At 41.3% G+C, this 22,592-nt stretch overlaps 1 protein-coding gene and 1 long non-coding RNA gene across 4 annotated transcripts in view; one reads left to right on the top strand and one right to left on the bottom strand.

Moving 5' to 3' along the window:
• Positions 1 to 789: 789 nt before the first annotated feature.
• LOC141991347 (uncharacterized) lies at positions 790 to 22,474 on the bottom strand. The gene is made up of 3 exons (XR_012640351.1): positions 22,256 to 22,474; positions 20,736 to 20,783; positions 790 to 1,028 (listed from the first exon to the last, which is right to left on the bottom strand). It is a non-coding gene; the product is annotated as an uncharacterized LOC141991347 (long non-coding RNA).
• DCLK1 (doublecortin like kinase 1) overlaps positions 21,445 to 22,592 on the top strand; it is a 325,416-nt gene continuing 324,268 nt past the window's right edge. The window contains exon 1 of one of the 3 annotated variants that reach the window (XM_074959621.1): positions 21,445 to 22,237. The gene's annotated coding sequence lies outside the window, so the exon portion shown is untranslated. The remainder of the gene's footprint in view (positions 22,238 to 22,592) is intronic. The other 2 variants (XM_074959609.1, XM_074959603.1) reach the window with 2 other exon arrangements.

Here is a 22,592-nt window from a genome sequence, read left to right as displayed (position 1 = left end):
TTTCTATGTTCCCCAAACGGAGCAGCACACAGATACTTCCCAGAGCTTTGAAAGGGGAGGGGCACATGCCTGCAGGGCAGCAGAGATCAAAACACTGAGCAGAGCAATCAGGGCAGGCATTGTGATTGTGGATACTGGCGGAAGCCAGTTCTGTCGACAAAACAATCAGCAGTGTCTACACTGGCTCTTTGTCAACAATAAAGGGAGGGGAAAAGACAGAAGTCTCTCGTAGGGGTGGAGGATTTTTGTTGCCAAAATTGGGCTACAAAAGTCCCATTTTAGTGTGCTGTTTTGTAGCCAAAAGGCATTTTTTGGCGACAAAAGTTGCCAGTGTAGACAAGCCCTTAGTGTCAGTTCCCTGACATACCAGACTGTCTGCCTCACCAGAAAGCTCCTTGAGACTGCCAGTGTTCACTTTGCCTTACAGGTAACAATCAGTGAACCCAAGTTCTCCAGAGGACACTCCAGTTCTCTCACTGGACACTCACATAAATTAAATTTTCTGCCTCCAGAGAGACAGTGTACACACCAGCCTATTAGTTAGCTCAGGACTCACACTCTATATATCAACATAACGGCACTGAGATGGTTTGTAGTAAAACGAAGCATAAGTTTATCAACAATGAACAGAGATTTCAGTGATACTAAGTAAGAGAAAAACAGACAGGTATGGTTACAAACTATACTAAACAAAACACACTTCCCAGTGACTAAAACTTATTTTTAGCAAGTTACAATCTGCCTAAGCAAGTTTCTCACTTGCATCAAATTACCAGCCACTCTCATCCTCCAGGCCAGGGGATCCAACTTTCACAGAATGCTGTTACCAAGGTGACAGACACCTAGAATGTCTTCTGACCCCTCGTTATCTTTTCCAAAGTCCATTGTCTCTGTCTCAATAACCAGGAAGATTTCTGCAGGGGGCAGAGTTGAACCGCTGCTGTGTTCACAAAATAGTTTCTGCTACCACTTGTTAGCTTGATGGCTTTGTTTACCTTATATGTAGATGTCCTTTCATTGTCCTCTGCCTGTAAGGAAGCCAGTCATATAGGTAAATCCACATTCCTTTGTGTAAAGCAGGCTTGATTTATGCCTTTATACAAAAATTTGTTTGAAGTAGTACAAACGTTGGGTGTGGACCGAGCCCTCCGCTGGGAGAACTGGGTCCTATTTCTGACTCAGTGTCTCATGCTGTGACTTTCAGCATGTGATTTTCTGTGCCTCAATTTTCCCACTTCTAATGTGAATAAATCTTATCTTTGTAAAGCACTCTAAGAGTTTAGTATGAACATTGCTATAGAAGTTCACAGCATTATTAGCATGGGTGTGGCAGCTGGACCAAGTAATCCATAGTTTGTGAAGTTTTCTTCATACAGCCAATGAAATTGTTGCATGCAAATTAGATATAGAGTAAGGCTAGAGATTGCTTAAGTTATCTCTCACGTCACAATGGGCTAGGACTCTTGGTATGGCATAAATACATACCTTGCTGTAGCTGTACACCACATGGGTGAGAACTAAAGAAATGGATGTTAGCAGACTGTGAATCCCAGTGAAGATTCAACCTGGTGATATTCTGAACAAAAAGACTAGAACTGTCGATTAATCACAGTTAACTCTCGCGATTAACTCAAAAAAATTAATTGCAATTAATCGCAGTTTTAATCTCACTGCTAAACAATAGAGTACCAATTGAAATTTATTAAATATTTTGGATGTTTTTATACATTTTCAAATATATTGATTTCAGTTAGAGCACAGAATACAAAGTGTACACTGCCCACTTGATAAACAAAAAAAATAGTATTTTTCAATTTATCTCATACAAGTACTGTAGTGAAATCTCTTTATCGTGAAAGTGAAACTTACAAATGTAGATTTTTTTTGTTATATAACTGCACTCAAAAACAAAACAATATAAAACTTTAGCGCCTACAAGTTCACTCAGTCCTACTTCTTGTTCAGCCAATTGCGAAGACAAACAAGTTTGTTTACATTTATGGGAGTCAATGCTGCCCACTTCTTATTTACAGTGTCACCTGAAATTGAGAACAGACGTTCGTATGGCACTTTTGTAACTGGCATTGCAAGGTATTTACATGCCAGATATGGTAAACATTTGTATGTCTGTTCATGTTTTGGTCACCATTCCAGAGGATATGTTTCCATGCTGATGACGCTCGTTAAAAATAATGTGTTAATTAAATTTGTGACTGAAGTCCCTGGGGGAGTATGTTACCTGCTCTGTGTTTTACCCACATTCTGCCATATATTTCATGTTACAGTAGTCTTGGATGATGACCCAGCATATTGTTCGTTTTAAGAACACTTTCACTGCAGATTTGACAAGATGCAAAGAAGGTACCAATGTGAGATTTCTAAAGATATCTACAGCACTTGACCCAAGATTTAAGAATCTAAAGCACCTTCCAAAATCTGATCGGGATGGGGTGTGGAGCATGCTTTCAGAAGTCTTAGAAGAGCAACGCTCCGATGCGGAAACTACAGAACCCAAATCAACAAATAAGAAAATCAACCTTTTGCTGGTGGCATCTGACTCACATGATGAAAATGAACATGTGTAGGTCTGCACCGCTTTGGACTGTTACTGAGGCAGAACCCATCATCAGCATGTCCTCTGGAATGGTGGTTGAAGCATCAAGGGACATATAAATCTTTAGCACATCTGGCATGTAAATATCTTGCGACGCCAGCTACAACAGTGCCATGAGAATGCCTGTTCTCACTTTCAGGTGACATTGTAAACAAGAAGCGGGCAGCATTATCTCATGCAAATATAAACAAACTTGTTTGCCTGAGCGATTGGCTAAACAAGAAATAGGACTTAGTGGACTTGTAGGCTCTAAAGTATTACATTGTTTTGTTTTTAAATGCAGGTTTTTTTGTACATTTTTTTCTACATTTGTAAGTTCAACCTTCATGATAAAGAGAGTGCACTACAATACTTGTATTAAGTGCATTGAAAAATACTATTTTTTATTTTTACAGTGCTAATATTTATAATAAAAAATAAATATAAAGTGAGCCCTGTACACTTTTTATTCTGTGTTGTAACTGAAATCAATATATTTGAAAATGTGGAAAAAAATCCAAAAATATTTATATAAATAGTATTCTATTATTGTTTAACAGTACGATCAATCAAGATTAATTTTTTTAATCGTGTGACTAATTTTTTTAATCTCTTGACAGCCCTAAAAAAGACCTCTTAGCCATGCTTGTTGCCGTTTCCATCCCTTTAGACTGCCACACAGAGTGACAATCTTGGAATCTTACTATATAGATAACATACTCCATTATGCTGTAATAACTAGGCACATGCACCAGGTAAGGTTTAGATACCGCTGCACTACTTACTATATAATGAGATAACTGTCACATTTCAAGTTTCCTTTCTAAAAACTTCCCAGGAATCTGCACTCTTGTGTTCCTCTTCTGTGTTTTAGACAGACAGTTAAGTAATAATTTCTATGTTTAATATCCTCTACATTTACAGTAGCAATGGGATATTGCTGTCAATGAGGTATTTGGGAGTCCTATGGACACATAACAGCATATTTATTATTCTACCATGTACTAGGGAACTGATACCCATGTTATTTACTTCATGCGTTATTTACTACCTCATTCTGAAATTTATGTTGTCTGATATTGTCTCAATATCCACTGAATACCCACCTCCTCCAGTGAACACATGTAGAAGTTCCAAGGTCTGTTCTAAAATCTCTCAAATAGTATGCAAACTAGACAACAAGCCTAGCAGAATCACCTTCTCACAGTTCTTGAGTTAACTGCACCTCTTACTCCCTCATGGCCTCTTTGATGGCACCCCACACAGGTCATAAGCCTCTCACCTTTCTTGAGGCAAAATGATGTGATTAAATTTCTGCAGACAAGGGTAATAGGCTACAGACCCCTGCAATTCAGTGTAGTCACCTTAGCTGCTCTAACTTCAGTTCAACTCCAGCAGTACTGTTCTCTGAGGGACAATGACAGGGTTATTCAGTGACTAGCCATTTTGCTAAGGCAAAATATTATATATTCAGAACAAATGCATTTCAGAGAAAACATACATTAAAAACAATAAACAGCTTATATGCATTCCTAGCTTACCAGCTGGTCACCCATCTTCCACAGGGAGACACTAGGAGTTCCAAAATATTACAGGGCCTGTCTCTGGTCACAGTCTCAAGCCTGTCAGTCCTTGAATCAAGTTTGAGTGACCCGCTCCCCAGGTCAGGGCCATTATTTTACACAGTTTCAAGTCCTTTGTCATCTTAAGTCTTTGAGCCAAGTCAGACCAGTCTGGCTACTGTTTGCCCAGCGCATCAAACTTCAAAAGCCTTAGTACCTGCTTTAAATAGTGGGGATTTACATTAATTACTCTCCATTGACTTTAGTTCCTGCAGAAAGGATGTTTTATCCTACTCATTTAGCCGGGAAAACAATCAGTAACAAGCTCATAAAGATACATATAACATTTATAAAGTTGATACAACATTCTCTGAACATTCTGTGATTCCCTACCGTCACATCTGTCACACACCTCTAATACTACCAGAGAGATTACCATTGATGCAAGCTTCTCGATGGGCCACCAATCCACCAGACAACAGACGAAACATAATTTTATCTGTCCTTACGCTATTGTCTCACTCACCACTACCCAGACCTAGTGGAGATTTTATTAATTAGAATGGAAACTTTGTTACCAATTTAATTTTCCATTAGTTTCTCATCTGCAGGGGCATAATTATATGAGTAGTGAGGACCTCATAGAAGAAATGGTTGTAGGAGACAACCTTGGTTCAAGTGATCATGAGCTAATTCAGTTCAAACTGAATGGAAGGATAAACAAAAATAAATCTGCAACTAGGGTTTTTTATTTCAAAAGGGCTGACTTTCAAAAATTAAGGAAATTAGTTAGGGAAGTGGATTGGACTGAAGAATTTATGGATCTAAAGGCAGAGGAGGCCTGGGATTACTTTAAGTCAAAGCTGCAGAAGCTATCGGAAGCCTGCATCCCAAGAAAGAGGGAAAAATTCATAGGCAGGAATTGTAGACGAAGCTGGATGAGCAAGCATCTCAGAGAGGTGATTAAGAAAAAGCAGAAAGCCTACAAGGAGTGGAAGATGGGAGGTACCAGCAAGGAAAGCTACCTTATTGAGGTCAGAACATGTAGGGATAAAGTGAGACAGGCTAAAAGTCAAGTAGAGTGGGATCTTGCAAAGGGAATTAAAACCAATAGTAAAAGGTTCTATAGCCATATAAATAAGAAGAAAACAAAGAAAGAAGAAGTGGAACCGCTAAACACTGAGGATGGAGTGGAGGTTAAGGATAATCTAGGCATGGTCCAATATCTAAATAAATACTTTGCCTCAGTCTTTAATAAGGCTAATGAGGATCTTAGGGATAATGGTAGCATGACAAATGGGAATGAGGATATGGAGGTAGATACCCATATCTGAGGTAGAAGCGAAACTGGAACAGTTTAATGGGACTAAATCGGGGGGCCCAGATAATGTTCATCCAAGAATATTAAAGGAATTGGCACATGAAATTGCAAGCCCATTAGCAAGAATTTTTAATGAATCTGCAAACTCAGGGGTTGTACCGTATGACTGGAGAATTGCTAGCGTAGTTCCTATTTTTAAGAAAGGAAAAAAGAGTGAAGGTAACTACAGGCCTGTTAGTTTGACATCTGTAGTATGCAAGGTCTTGGAAAAAATTTTGAAGGAGAAAGTAATTAAGGACATTGAGGTCAATGGTAAATGGGACAAAATACAACATGGTTTTACGAAAGGTAGATCGTGCCAAACCAACCCGATCTCCTTCTTTGAGAAGGTAACAGATTTTTTAGACAAAGGAAACGCAGTGGATCTAATTTACCTAGATTTCAGTAATGCGTTTGATACGGTGCCACTTGGGGGGAATTAGTTAAACTGGAAAAGATGGGGATCGATATGAAAATTGAAAGATGGCTAAGGAATTGGTTAAAAGGGAGACTACAGTGGGTCATCCTGAAAGGTGAACTGTCAGGCTGGAGGGAGGTTACCAGTGGAGTTCCTCAGGGATCGGTTTTGGGACCAATCTTATTTAATCTTTTTATTACTGACCTCAGCACAAAAAGTGAGAGTGTGCTACTAAAGTTTCCAGATAATGCAAAGCTGGGAGGTATTGCCAATTTAGAGAAGGACCGGGATATCATACAGGAGGATCTGGATGACCTTGTAAACTGAAGTAATAGTAATAGGATGAAATTTAATAGTGAGACGTGTAAGGTCATGCACTTAGGGATTAATAACAAGAATTTTAGTTATAAGCTGGGGACGCATCAATTAGAAGTAACGGAGGAGGAGAAGGAACTTTGAGTATTGGTTGATCACAAGATGACTATGAGCCGCCAATGTGATATGGTCATGAAAAAAGCTAATGCGGTCTTGGGATGCATTAGGCGAGGTATTTCCAGTAGAGATAAGGAGGTGTTAGGACCGTTATACAAGGCACTGGTGAGACCTCACCTGGAATACTGTGTGCAGTTCTGGTCTCCCATGTTTAAGAAGGATGAAGTCAAACTGGAACAGATACAGAGAAGGGCTACTAGGATGATCCGAGGAATAGAAAATTTGTCTTATAAAAGGAGACTCAAGGAGCTTGGCTTGTTTAGCCTAACCAAAAGAAGGTTGAGGGGAGATATGATTGCTCTCTATAAATATATCAGAGGGATAAATACCGGAGAGGGAGAGGAATTATTTGAGCTCAGTACCAATGTGGACACAAGAACAAATGTAAATAAACTGGTCATCGGGAAGTTTAGACTTGAAATTAGACGAAGGTTTCTAACCATCAGAGGAGTGAAGTTCTGGAATAGCCTTCCAAGGGAAGTAGTGGGGGAAAAGACCTATCTGGCTTCAAGATTAAACTCAATAAGTTTATGGAGGAGATGGTATGGTGGGATAATATGATTTTGGCAATTAATTGATCTTTAACTATTCATGGTAAATAGGCCCAATGGCCTGTAATGGGATGTTAGATGGGGTGGAATCTGAGTTACTACAGAGAATTCTTTCCTGGGTATCTGGCTGGTGAATCTTGCCCATATGCTCAGGGTTCAGTTGATTGCCATATTTGGGGTCGGGATGGAATTTTCCTCCAGAACAGATTGGAAGAAGCCCTGGGGTTTTTTCGCCTTCCTCTGTAGCATGGGGCACAGGTCACTTGCTGGAGGATTCTCTGCTCCTTGAAGCCTTTAAACCATGATTTGAGGACTTCAATAGTTCAGACATAGGTGAGAGGTTTATCACATGAGTGGGTGGGTGAGATTCTGTGGTCTGCATTGTGCAGGAGGTCAGACTAGATGATCATAATGGTCCCTTCTGATCTTAATATCTATGAATCTATATACTTGCCTTCCTTTGAGAAGCTCTTAGATATTGTCATAAACATTCAGCTAGGGGTAGCATAAAATCCCTCCTTTACCTGTAAAGGGTTAATCAGTTCCATTAACCTAGTTGGCAGCTGACCAGAAGGACCAATGGGAAAAGAAGATCCTTTCAAATCTGGGAGTGGGGGAAGGGGGGAAGGTTTTCGTTTGTGCTCTTTTTTGTTCTCTCCAAGACAAAGAGAGAGACCAGACAAGTAATCCAGCTCCTACTGAATGATACATCTAAAATTACAGAAATAGCAAGTAATAGCAAGGAAATGCATTAGAGTATCTTTTGTTTTAGCTTGTGAATTTTCCCTATGCTGAGAGGAAGGTTTATTCCTGTTTTTTGTAACTTTAAAGTTTTGCCTAGAGGGGAATCCTCTGTGTTTTAAATCTTATTACCCTGTAAAATTACCTTCCATCCTGATTTTACAGAGGTGCTTCTTTTACTTTTTTTCTTTATAATAAAGTTCTGTTTTTAAGAATCTGATTGGGGTTTTTAGTGTCCTAAAAACCCAAGGGTCTGGTCTGTGCTCACCTTGTTTACTCTCAAGCCTACCCAGGAAAGGGGGTGATATTTTTGGGAAACAGGAACTCCAAGTGGTCCTTTTCCAAAATTTTTGTCTAACTCACTTGGTGGTGGCAGCAATACCGTCCAAGGATAACGAAGAATTTGTGCCCTGGGGAAGTTTTTAACCTAAGCTGGTAGAAATAAACTTAGGGGGTCTTTCATGCAGGTCCCCACATCTGTACCCTGGAGTTCAGAGTGGGGAGGGAACCCTGACAGATATCTATGGGGGAAAATGCTACAGAAGAGCTATCACTGTGTTGAAAGATTTACTAAAGGCTGGTTAATTTTTTATTGGTAGTTTAACAACCAATTTAGATAATTAAATTGTTACATAAATATTGATTTTTACTTGGTTTCTTAATGGAATTTTAAGATTTGTATACATAGCTTTGAAAGCACTTGGCAGGACGGCAAGTGTAAAGGTAAAGCTCGGCAGATGTCATTTCGATGCAACAAGTCTTCAGTTGCGTCTGATAACTATACGCAGAAGGGAGATACTGCAGAAGTCATACCTAGTGGAGTCATTAATGATAGGGCCAGACCGTGGCCCATCCTATGTGCAGGCACAGAGAATAAGGCAGCATAAGGCATGCTCATGACTATCACTGTTTCTGGTAGGAGGTGGGGGCAGTGTATGCCACAGAACCACTATATCTCCCCCACAAACGCACATACAAATGAGTAGGAAGGGGCAGAAGGGGGTGCAGAAGGGTGAGGCCTTGACACCAAGCTCCCTCTTCCCCCTGACACATGCCAAGCAGTGTAGCTACACCAGCACTATGGGGTGTGTACACTGCAACAGGTGGAGACCCAGTAAGTTTACTCTTTTGCTGGAGCAGTGGGGGCACTGGGAAGGAGATTGTGACATGGCCCCCTACAACAGTGTAGATTGTAATGGCACATTCTAGCACCTGTAAAGGAAATTATCATGTTCAATTTTTTTCATTCTCACCATTGACTACAGCAAGATTCCCAAACCACCTCTGGCTGACAAAGCCCCTGAAGCTCTATTGGTCACATTTTCAAAATGTGGCCTTTTGGTGCATGCTCAGTTTTTGCCCACTATTATACAAACGATAGACTGTACAGGCACAAAACTCATTTGCATGTGCAAACAGATATTTTTAAATGTCTAATTGCAATCACTGGCTTGTACAAATTATCCCTTGTAAAGACTGTGCACACCAAAGACAAATGCAAATGGTACACATGAACAAAAATGGAGACCAACTCAGAGCTGCTTTCAAAATTTTACTGTATATGTCGAAACTATTTTGTCTATGTCAGCTATATTGGAAACGACTGTGTATATATTACATAGTCAAACACACGGTTGGTATTTGCTAATAAAAACAGGCCAAATTCAGCCATCGTGTAGCTCCATTAGTTTGTTGAATATGGTCCAATATGTTTTAGTTTGATATATTACATTTACCTTTTTTAAATTAGTCTTTATTTCCATTTTCAAAGATATGATTGTTATCTTCCTGGATTGAAATTTTATACTGAGTAGCCTCAATCTGAGTGTTCTCTAGATAAAACTAAGCTTTTATTAAAGAAAATAGCAATGAGAAAATTGAAGTTTTCCTCTTCCACATTTTAAGTATTGTGAAATAATGGCTCCTGGCAATTTAAATTACAATTTGCCTCTTATCCAAAAACAATGCTAACTGCTTATGGAACTGAATCTTGAGCCACCTCATTTATTCTGCTGCCTTTTTTGCAAGGTTGGCTTAGTCCGAAATACAAATATGTTGCTGTTGTCAGACTTGATCACAAGGTTGTAGGTTGGAGATTGGATATAATCACACACAACCTAAATCCTTATTACCCTACTTTCATCTTGAACCAGAGCTAGAGTCTTGGATTTAGGATTGCAATAGCTTGAATAACCCCCAAATAAAGGAATCCTTATCACTTTTGGCTACAGTCTGAGTCTACAATGAAAAGGGCAAATCAATTTTTTAAAAGTTATTCAAGCACAGGTTAATTTGCCTAAGAAGTTAATCTACAAAATACACACGTTTCAAACAGTCCACAACTTTGTAATAGTGAAACAGTTTCTAAGATGCTACTTATGGTGTAAATTGTTGTTTTGCTTTAAAAGTGACATATAGCTAATGTTTGAAATAGTGCAACTTAATTTTAAACCCTTACTGGAACAAATCAATTAACAATTGTAAGTTCTACCAATGTCTTGTAACTCTCTCCCCCTCCCCCCGCCCCAAGTCATTTGCAGTATCGCTCCATCAGTTCCTGGGCTTTCTCTACAATGACTGGGGCAGAAAATCCCCTTTACAAAACAAATTGGCCTTTTACTGCATGATGATGGCTTGTTCTGCTGCAATGTCCAACTTGAGCATATTAAGAGCTTGCACTGGTTAACAGAGTCTCATTAGCTTTTGTAAATCTGAATTAAATTTGCTCTGCTAGGGCTTGGTTTGCAAATCTTTTTCACAAGTGCCAAATGGTGAGCAATTAGGGCGAACTTGAATAAGAACCCTTGCACAATATAAAGGTAGCAATTCATTTTTGAAAAACTGCTGAGTCTTCTGACAGAAATTGGAACACAACATCTTCTGTTCTTTAATTTTTGAACTCCTGTTTTATTCAATTAAAATAATAACAATGTCCTTTTATGCTATGTCCCTTTAATGCTGTCTCCATAAGACTCCTGACTCCTGGGCTTTCTTTCCTTACAGCTATACCTGCCCATGTCTAGTAAGGGGAAGAGAGTGCCCAATTCTGAATTGTGGTACGTAGTATGAAAATATAAGGTGGTGCAAACATGTCTCTGCACAGTGTCATTTGTAGCTTTAGGAAACTAGTCAGATTTTTTGTTTGTTTGTTTTTGCCATATCTATGTCCCTGCATTTCTCTATTCCACGTGTTGTGCATATTAGGCTGAGTTTTCTGTCTCTCTTTAAACAGGGATGCTGACACTGTTTAAGAATTGTCTGGCAGCTCTCTTTAGGGTTCTTGACAGTCTCTCATCCAGATTGTTGGCAGCCACCAAAGCTAGATATGGTAGACGGAGATGATGTTTCTCCAGTTCCAGATTTTGGACAAACAGTGACCAGAGACTCACTATGCAGATTAATGACAGGTTTCAGAGTAGCAGCCGTGTTAGTCTGTATTCGCAAAAAGAACAGGAGTACTTGTGGCACCTTAGAGACTAACCAATTTATTTGAGCATAAGCTTTCGTGAGCTACAGCTCACTTCAACAGATGAAGTGAGCTGTAGCTCACGAAAGCTTACGCTCAAATAAATTGGTTAGTCTCTAAGGTGCCACAAGTACTCCTTTTCTTTATGCAGATTAAGCACTTATAGCTTGAGTTGATGCTTGTTGGAAAGATGTCAGGCCAGTTTCATTTTCAGAACTATGCAGAGTGTTAGATTAATTTCATCCCTCTACCTGTAGTTTGGTTCCTTGCCCAAGTAGATTTCTTTTGCAGTGTTTTGAGATGCTGATGTTGTCCTTTCCAAGGCAATAGCTGACCTTATGGAGCAACATTAACAGATTATGGTTCCCACTATTCACTAGTGATATGAAAAATATTCCCAGAACCTGTGGCTCACCCCAAAAGCCTAGCATGAGGCAGTTATGGAATAAATGAGTGATGTGGCTGTTGGGAGGGAAAGGAAGTGGTGGATATTTTTAAGTGTGGAGGAAAAAGCCATAAGATGTGGCTATTGTCTGGGCCATTGGAGGGGAAAGAAAGGGAAGAATCAGCGATGTATGGACTAACCAGTATGGAACACAATGGCAAAGACTGGGAGCTTGTAGCAATACAAGAGAAAAATGTCAACATTCTCTTGTTAAAAAAACCTCTAGCAATTTAAAATAAAATCTTTTAGTTGGATTCTGCCCCCAGTTACACATGTGCAGACTTCACTGGAGTTGCACTGGGGTAGTAACAGAAGAATTTGGCCCTTCAGTTTTAATAATTCCTCATAGAATAAGCGAGTGGTACCTGTAGGGGCAGAATCTGAACTTCAGTCTAACCATTTACAATTCTAACCATGAGAAGAAAGAGATGAGGAATGGGGTGAGAAAAGCCAGAGGGGAATGTAATGGGGTGAAAATCCCACCTTGATACCAAAAGGGTTAAAGGGGCCTGAGAGTGCAAGCAACTTCACTGACTGCACCTCGGAAGGGGTGTGTGTGTGTGTCTGTGTGTCAGGTGAAGGGGATGGACCTAAAAGAGATGAGAAAAAGGGAGTTGGGAGAGAAGACAGAGAGGAGAGAAGCTGCCTCTCTCTGGGAGACAGCCTGAAAGATGCCTGAGAAGTAGGAAGAGGAGAAGAACAGACAGGCTTCTTCAGCGGTGAGTGGGAAGCCTGTCTGAGGATGATCCCTGATGAGCCTGCCTGAGCTCCTGACGAAGGGGAGAAGTGGGAGGCTGACTGAGGCCAGCTTAAGCAGGAGGACAGTCTAGAGCAGGAGAGGCACACCTGTGACAAGGTGGCTGCAGGCTGAGCCCAGTGGGAGCTGAAGGTTTGGCTTTGTGCGTGTTTCTATAGCACTTTGGGTAAGAAGGACTCAGTGATCTTGGAAGGGGCAGGGCGCTGTGAAGTGATCTGACTGGAGGGCCAGGACAGTGCTATGGGTGGAGTAGGACAGTAGATGGAACTGAAGCACAACTGCTGCAGTGCTACAAGGGAGTATGTTGTGGGCAGCAACTTTGCTACAGGGAGGTTACTTGTAATTCTCTGAAAATAGGAAACCATGCTGTGCTCTTTGGGTAGGTCTACACTTGCATTTCCAGCTGTGTTTTTAAAACATGTTAACTGACGTGATTGTAAATTCTAGTACAACCAAGACATGAATATTTTTTCCTGGTCAGAAATGTTTGTTTAAACAGGGCTAGGAACATGCATTTGTGTCCTGTTTACTTTAAAATGTCAAAATATGTTAGATAATACACATTGATATATTACTAAAACTTAAAGTGCAGATATACTTGGTGATTTGATACCTTACTGTGCAATAGGATAACTTCACAGTAGCTTCTATGGTTTCTTTAAGCTAATTAATGAACAACTTTTTTTTAGTCTACAAACATCATGAACTTGGCTGTAATTGTGCACACTTTCTTTGATACATTTTAAGTGCTATGTTACCTCACGGCAGTGCAACCATTTAGGCAGCAAGTCATCAACTTCTTTGAAGATGTTCAGCTTGTGAGGATATATACACTGTTTCTTTAAAATTGTAGAAGGAAGCCAAGCAGGAGGGGCCCAGGAAATGTTGTAGACAGAATATATGCAGTGTAGCAAAAGAGTGCAGCTTTAAGGATATAATAATTTCCCACATTCTAATAAATTTCTTGTTTTGTGTCAAGATAAAGTGACTTTGTGATTCTTTACCAGTGTCATATGACAATTCTAATGGCTATTCTTTCCGGACCATATATGATCCAGCATAATAGTATATTGGATGCTTTGGAAGAAACTGAAAATGCTACTTATTACACAACTACAATGCTCTTTTCTTCCTTGAAGTCTACACCCCTGGACAAGCAGGATCCTGCTCTGCAGTCTGCATCTCTAGTTTAGCCTACTGTAATGCACTCTACACTGAGGCTATCTCCTTTCCTCAGCTGGGGTGTCAATAACACTTGGGCCTGTTCTTTCCCCAAACTATCATATCAGCCTTATCTGGACTGAGCACTTAGTCCTCATGTAAGCCCTCATCATGCACAGACATGGGGTTATTTGTTCTATTGCACTAGCTTGATCTGATGTGAAGGACATATAGAATTGGGTATCATCAATATACTAAATACACCATGTCCCAGGTCTCCTCCCTAACTCTCCGAATAGTGTCATGCACACAGTAGGTTGAATGTACTGAATATTTAAGAATTTTAAATTATTACATTTAATTTTTAAAATTAAGTGATTTTCTCATTTTTACAACTTGGTGATGTGATTATAAAACATGCAGGTACTAAGTGATGAGCATATGTATTCTACAGCATTTTCCTTTGCTGTCCTTAAAGAGAGAGAGAGAGAGATGAGGTCCAAGAATGAAACCTGGTTTCTTCACTGAGCTACAGAATGCTAATTTCAACAGCTCCTGACTGATATTTTATTAAACTTTCAGAGGTTTTTTTCCTGCTCGTTTCATTTCTGGAACTCTGATCAAATAATAGTATTTGCATCTTAACTGACATGAGGTAAGAATGACATAGTTCCTCAATCAGAGAGACAAGCTGGGTGAGGTATAATCTTGTATTGGACCAAGCTCAATGGCTGCTGTCTGTCAGCTTCTGTTTTGTACAAGCTTATGTAACCCTCAAATCTAAAATGCAGAACTAGAGACAATGGTTGTAATAGAATGAGGATGTTTGAAATAGCAGAATAAAAACACAAACTGCTATAGTTTTTAAGTGGCTCTGAATAAAGATTTTTTTTTTTTAAAAAAAGATCAGTTATAAAATTGCATATTGTTTTCTATTCCACCAGCAGCAAAGGGAAGACTATTTTATGCAAAACAGGAGAGGAGAACCATGATGACTTAAAGAATGAGGACAGAGAAAAAGAAGTTCAACATATTATGTTAAAGGAACAATTACTGAACCATCAAACTAACACATGGTTTGGATATTGAAAATAAATATTATGTTGGTATGCAAGAAATAATAGTAACTTACATCACATTAAGTTCCTTGCCATCTTAAAATGATGGATGCATATGTTGTCTGCATCATACAGTATTTTTAAAATGGGCAAAGTAATTCTCTCTTATATAATAAGCCATCTGCATGGATATAATTAAACATTAACTCATCGGATCTCTTTTATTAAAGCAGAAAAACTAGGGGATAAGTAGCCTTTATCAAGCAAAGGAAATAAAAACCAATTGAAATTCCATCCATAACACCATGGACAGTTGCTTAGGCTTTGGAAGGGTCAGAGACCAAATCTGAAATTTGATGCTACATAACTCTTGTTGATATTGTAACATGCAAATAAGAAGAGGTTTCAGCTTTATATTATGATTTTTTCCTCAGTTTCTCACACAACTTTAATTATGACTCTGTCACAGGGTAGCAATAGTCCTTTAAGAGAGAGCAGGGGCAGTGCACCTGTGACTCATTAGCTCACTCCGGTTGGACTTAAGAGGGTACCTGGGCCCTAGAGGGGTGAAAGACATGGTGACTCAGAGAGCTGACTGAGAGACACAGAGAAGGAAAGCTGAGAGTTGCCCAAGGCGGAAAGGAGAGACCAAGGGTGAAGCAGTAGCACAAGGGAGCTGCTTCAGAGAGTCATTGGGAAGAGAAAAGGTTGACGGTGAGGACTGGCCAGTGCTGTGGAACCCCTGCTGACTTGCACAAGTGCCTGTGCAGCAGCCTCAAGGAAGAAGGGAAAGAAGCCTGATTAGGAGCCACTAAGCCCAAACCTAGTGGGATGATACTGAAGGGTGGCTCCCAGGAATAGGGGTAGGACTCACAGGCAGGGAGGCCTGGCTGAGTGGAACATGGTATGACGGTGCCCCTCTCAAGACTTTATGGAAATATGCTTATGAATGTATATATGACATAACTGGAATATGTTTTATGCTATATATGCCATGTAACATATCTCTGTAAAGGTTATGATCTACTGAATACATTTAGCCTATTTGTATGCATGTAGCATTTTTGTACTTGAAGTTATGAATATTGGCTGTATACTTGCTTGATTTCTAAGTAAGCTTTGTAAGGCATTTGGTCAGCTTCGTTAGAAAGGAATTTGCAAAGTTAAGTGCCCAATCAAGAAGCACTTAAGGAACAATGGATCTTGGAATGCTCCAATTCACATAAGAAGTCTACTTGAGGACGTTCAAGGTAGCATGTGAACCATGGCTGCTACCTGTAGTTCTGAGTCATGCATGGACATGAGACTTGCCCATGTGACTCCAAAACTCCGTCTTGGAGCTGGACTTTGCATAGGAAAGAGGAGGGGGTTTCCACCCACAAGAGAAAGTCTATTTAAGCCCGTGGGAGACCCCTCCATTTTGTCTTCAGCTGGCTAAAGAGAGAGCCTCTCCACCCCCAAGGATACCTGAAAGAAACTGGAACAAAGGATAGTAAGTACAGGGGGTGTGAGTGATTGCTGGACCCAGACTAGAAGGAGACTAGTCTGTAAAAGGAAGCATACTGGTTGAGGATTTTATCTGTATTCGGTTTTATTACTGTACTAGACTTAGACGTGTGTGTTTTATTTTATTTTGCTTGGTAATTCACTTTGTTCTGTCTGTTACTACTTGGAACCACTTAAATCCTACTTTCTGTATTTAATAAAATCACTTTTTACTTATTAATTAACCCAGAGTATGTATTAATATCTGGGCGGGGGAGGGGGGAACTGTGCATATCTCTCTATCAGCGTTATAGAGGGCGAACAAATTATGAGTTTACCCTGTATAAGCTTTATACAGGGTAAAACAGATTTATTTGGGGTTTGGACCGCATTGGGAGTTGGGCATCTGAGTGTTAAAGATAGGAACACTTCTTAAGTGGCTTTCAGTTAAGTCTGCTGCCATGGGGCACATGGTTCAGACCCTGGGTCTGTGCTGGAGCAAACTGGCATGTCTGGCTCAACAAGACAGGGTGCTGGAGTCCCGAGCTGGCAGGGAAAGCAGGGGCAGAAGTAGTCTTGGCACATCAGTTGGCAGGTCCCAAGGGGGTTTCTGTGATCCAACCTGTCACACATGGTGTGGGGAATTCTGTCACAGGACAGCTTACTTGGGGCTACAGGAGAAGATTCACAGGAGAGAGAAGTGGGTTTTGGTACCCTCAGGTACAAGGCCTGGAGAGTGGGACCCTGGAATGTGGGCTAAAGGAACTAACTCTAAGTGGTTAATGACTCTCAGGTGGGTGATCTGGAAACAGGGACCTTTGAATGGGACAGAAGAGCTGCTGCATTGTAACCTCTCTTTATTTTGGGGTTTTGAGAACTGTTTTTACAGTGAGAGAGCCATGGACTGTAGCATTTATGTGAATAAAAGGCTTTGAATTTGCCACTGCAAAAGACAATATTCTTTTGCATGTGTCATATAAAAGGGAAACTGGGGGAGATGTGCATGTTGTGCTGTGGCCTGCTGCAGGATGGTGCCCCAGGAAGGGACTGCTTTATGATCATGTATGTACACAACAAGTTTAACTGCCAAGTCACACTTGTTTGGCTAATTAGGGACATTTGTGTTCTAATTTCTTTTGTAAAGTGGATGTGGCAGAATGCTTACAGGTCATGCCCTAGTATAACTATTAGGGCTGTCAAATGATTTAAAAAATTAATCGTGATTAATCGTGTGATTAATCATGCTTTTAAACAATCATAGAATACTATTTATTTAAATATTTTGGGATGTTTTCTACGTTTTCAAATATATTGATTTCAATTACAACACAGAATACAAAGTGTACACTGCTCACTTTATATTTATTTTTACTATGAATATTTGCACTGTAAAAAACAAAAGAAATAGTATTTTTCAACTCATCTAATACAAGTACTGTAGTGCAATCTCTTTATCATGAACGCTGAACTTACAAATGTAGCATTATGTAAAAAAACACCCTGCATTCAAAAATAAAACAGTATAAAACTTCTTGTTCAGACAATCACTCAGAGAAACAAATTTGTTTACGTTTGTAGAAGGTAATTCTGCCTGCTTCTTGTTTACGTCACCTGAAAGTGAGAACAGGTGTTTGCGTTGCACTGTTGTAGCTGGCGTTGCAAAATATTTACATGCCAGATGTGCTAAAGATTCATATATCCCTTGATGCTTCAACCACCATTCCAGAGGACGAGTCCATGCTGATGACAGGTTCTACTCGATAACAATCCAAAGCAGTGCGGACCAACGCAAGTTCATTTTAATCATCTGAGTCAGAAAGTACCAGCAGAAGGTTGATTTTTGGGGGCAGGGACTGATTCAGATTCTGTAGTTTCCACATCAGTGCTGCTCTTTTAAGACTTCTGAAAGCATGCTCCACACCTCATCCCTGTCAGATTTTGGAAGGCACTTCACATTCTTAAATCTTGGGTCAAGTGCTGTAGCTATCTTTAGAAATTTCACATTGGTATCTTCTTTGCATTTTGTCAAATTTGCAGTGAAAGCATTCTTAAAATGAACATGTGCTGGGTCATCATCCGAGACTGCTATAATATGAAATATATGGCAGAATGCGGTAAAACAGAGCAGGAGACATACAATTCTCCCACAAGGCCTTCAGTGACAAATTTAATTAACACATTATTTTTTTAACAAGCGTCATCGGCATGGAAGCATGTCCTCTGGAATGGTGGCTGAAGCATGAAGAGGCATATGAATCTTTAGCGCCTCTGGCACATAAATATCTTGCGACGCCAGCTACAACAGTACCATGCAAACGCCTGTTCTTACTTTCAGGTGACACTGTTGTGACGTTATTGACATAAACTGTGACTGTATAGATCATTGTTGCAACCAAGGTCCTATAGTTGCACCAAATCTTGTACAAAGGAGGTCAAGTAAGGTGTCTATGGAAAGGTTACAATTTGCGAGTTATGATTATGCTCTCTGTATGTGTGTATCATTTTGTATTTGAAATTGTGAATATTGTCTATGTCCTTGTATCTCAATGTGTTTGATTCTAAGTAGCATCAGTGAAGCATTTGGTCAGCTTCTTGCGAAAGGACTATTCTGAGTAAGTGCCCAATCAAGAAACACTTAACTGACAATGGACTTTTGGAGACGCCAGTCCACATCTGAGCTTTCTTGGGAACGTTCAAACTAACACGTAAACAATGGTGTCGGCCTGCAAAAAGCTGAATCATTCATGGATATATGTCTTGCCCAGGTGGCTACAAACTCCATCTTGTTGCTGTGATTTTGCACAGAATAACAAAAGGGTTTCCGCCCACAAGAGAGAGAATATAAAAGGCCCTGGAAGCCACTCCATTTTGTCTTCAGCTGGCTCAAGAGATGGCCTCTCTACCCCAAAGAGAAGCCTGAAAGAAACCTGGACAAAGGACTGTAACTACAGTGGTGTGAGTGATTGCTGGACCCAGGTCATAAACCACAATGTTGGTCTGAAAAGGATTGGACCCAGACTAGGAAGGAGACTAGTCTGTGAAAGAAGCTTATTGGGACATCTCTGAGGGTGAGATTTACCTGTATTCAGTTTCCTACTGTATTAGGCTTAGACTTGCGTATTTTGTTTTATTTTGCTTGGTAACTTACTTTGTTCTGTCTGTTATTACTTGGACCACTTAAATTCTACTTTTTATATTTAATAAAATGATTTTTTCTTATTAATTAATCCAGAGTAAGTAATTAATACCTGGAGGAGCAAACAGCTGTACATATCTCTCTATCAGCGTTATAGAGGGCAGACAATTTATCAATTTACCCTATATAAGCTTCATACAGAGTAAAATGGATTCATTTGGGGTTTAGGCTTCCAGAAAGACTGAATACTGGATGCTGGGAAAGTCCCTGTTAACTGAGAAGCCCTGGAACAAGGGAATCTTAGTTTTTGTGAACTGCAGGGGGGCATGGCCCAACCTCTTGGTCTGTGCTGTAGCCGGCTGGAGTGTCTAGCTCAGCAAGATGGGAGTGGAAGCAAGCCTTCTCTGACAGGGGGGTTTGTTTTCAGTGATATCCCAGCACATCTAGTGACAGTCTTGAAGGAATTTTTGTGACCAAACCCATCACAATGTAATTAAGAAGTGGGCAGCATTAACTCCTGTAAATGTAAACAAACTTGTTTGTCTTAGTGATTGGCTGAACAAGAAATAGGACTGAATGGACTTATAGGCTCTAAAGTTTTACATTGTTTTGTTTTTGAGTGCAGTTGTGTAACAAAAAACCCCCCTACATATGTTAGTTGCACTTTCATGATAAAGAGATTGCACTACAGTATTTGTATGAGGTGAACTGAAAAAATACTCTTTTGTTTATTTGTGCAAATATCTTTTATTTGCAATAAAAAAATATAAAGTGAGCACTGCACACTTTGTATTCTGTGTTATAATGGAAATTGATATATTTGAAAATGTAGAAAAACATTCAAAATATTTAATAAATTTCAATTGGTATGCTATTAACAGTGCAATTAATCACGATTAATTTTTTTAATCAGGATTAATTTTTTTGAGTTAATCGCGTGAGTTAACTGCAATTAATCAACCGCCCTAATAACTATAAAAAATCTTAAGAAAATCATGTTTTACTGATTATGACAGATTTTGAGCTGCTCTGTAACAATGTACGGTATTAATACTATATGTTTGTTGGCCTGGTTATTGGGCTGTTGACTGACTATACTGGGGTTAATTCAAGAGACAGCTGTCTGGGAAAACAGGCAGAAAGGAAAAGAATGGTTCAATATAGCCATGTCAGCAAACACTTGAGAGTTGTTATGGGACAATACCAAAACAACTGGCTTGATCTCCAGCTGAGCCTACAGGATTGGATTTGACCAGAAGGGTCAAAGCCTGAGAATGCAGAAGAATCACAGAAGTATAACAGGGCAAAAGGGACTTTCTCTCAAGAGAGTGGGGGGGGGGGGGTGGCAGCCATGTGCCCAGTTTTTGACTGGAAATTCCTGTCGAAAAGGGCACCTGACAGTATCTGGTCACATCTACTGCCCAGACACCCAAAGTCCGCTTACTGCAAGTGGGGGAGGTACCAGATCATCACCCTCTCCAGCCCCTACTCAGCTGGGGCTACCTCTTACCTTTGTCGGGCAGCTCCCAGCCCCGCCTCCGCAGGCAAGTCCCTCCTACTGCAAGATAAACAATATGTTGGTTTAAGAAGGCTGACTGATCACTATATTTACTACTGGTCAGACTCCCACAGGGAACAACGGCGGATGACCATATTTATCTGGATCTACTAGGCAAGAATGGCTTATACCCTGGGTACCACAGCACAAGACCCAGTCTAGGTGGAATTTTGCAATTCATCTACTCTGAGGAGAGGTAAAGATATGAGGTCTCCCACCTGACAGGGGTGCACTTAGAGACCAGACAGGGACCAGAGGTGCAGCTAGCCCTGTAACACTGACCACTCTACAAACCAAACACTGTTTTTCAATACAGCCAGTTCCTAACTGTGCCAGACAACCCTGCACTGGCCGGGTTAAATATGTAGACTGCGATTTTTCAAAGCTACCCAGGGAATTTGCATGCCCAATTCCCAGTAACTTGAAGGAGATTTGGCTTGGAAATCTCTCACACAGTTTTGAAAATCTCAGCCATAGTGTAGATCAGCCTTGAGGTAAATATCCTAGGATCTGTCTTGTGCTGTGCTCATACATAAGGTGGGGTGGGAAAGGGTGACGGGAACCTTTTCACAGGCAATAGAGTAGGCTATTTCCATAATGCACAGACATGCACTAAGAGAGAGCTGACAGTTAACATGCCAGCCAGCACCGCGCACACCCAAGGCATGACTGGGTTGAAGGTTGGGTGCGGGCTTAGCCAGCTCGCCTATAGTTTGCCAGCAGCAGACAGTGATGCGCAGCAGACCGCGGGCATGCATCCCGCTTCAGCTCAGCGCAGTGACGCATGCACCACAGCAGCTGCCCCTGACCCGTGCCGGGCACTGACAGGGATGTGTGGGGCAGTGGAAAATAACGGGGCTGGGGCCGCTTCACGTTTTGACTGACTGCCCCCCCTCCCCCCGCGCACTCCGTTTCGGATTCACACGAGAGGCATAAGCAAGAGCAGCAGCGCCCCTTTCTCCTCCGCCCCAGCTAGGCAGGAGGGCAGGGCGCCAAGGCGGGCAGAGGAGAAGAGCCCGGCGGGGTAGGCGGTGCGGGGAGGTAGCCCGGAGCGGCTGAGCCCATTATCCCCCCCGGCGCCGGGAGGGAGGCCGTGGCGGCACCGCCCTCTGGAGAGAGAGCCGGCGAGAGGCTGGTGCGAGGAGCAGCATCCCAGGGAGGGACGGGCTAATGCAAATCGCCGCGATCAGCCGCAGACAGGAGAAGAAAGGCGAAGCAGCTGCAGCCCAGCCTCACCCGCAGCACCGGCCAGCCGGGGGGGGCCCAGAAGACACATAACAAAAGGCGCCCAAGCCGCTCCTCGCGGCCACGCTTGCCATCAAAGCAGGGTCGGGGGGGGGGAGGGACTGTTGAGCTGAGCTCTTTCCGCGGAAACCCGGCACCCCCTTCACAACCAACCCACCTACTTAGGTTGGGGGCAAAGGCGCTTCCAATCCCCCCTCCCCCCGAAACAGGTAAGTGTTTTGATCTACCAAGCCAAAGACAGTTCCTCTTGCCCTTTCCATTCCGGCGCGTGCTGGGGTGAGCCTCGCCGGGCTTGTCCCGGACCGCTGCAATGTACCTTTCTGGCCACCCGACTGCGTGTGTGCACCTGCCCCTTTTGTCTGGGTCTCTGATTTCGGGGGTAGCTGAATCTTCGGGTAGGATGGTGGCTAAGCTCTACGTTACCCCCGCTTTCCCTTGCTGTAGCTGGTGCTGCGTACTTCGCCCCCCCCTTTTTTTTTGGGTGTGTGGCAGAGGTTGTGAGGAGGATCCTCTCTCTGTTTGAGAAATGGTCTGACATTGGGTGGCAGATTCCGCTGTGGAGCA

This window comes from Natator depressus, chromosome 1, assembly GCF_965152275.1.
Source record: "Natator depressus isolate rNatDep1 chromosome 1, rNatDep2.hap1, whole genome shotgun sequence".
Classification (NCBI taxonomy): domain Eukaryota; kingdom Metazoa; phylum Chordata; order Testudines; family Cheloniidae; genus Natator; species Natator depressus.
Note: the sequence above shows the minus strand (reverse complement) of the source record. Positions and strands in the feature narration are given on the sequence as shown.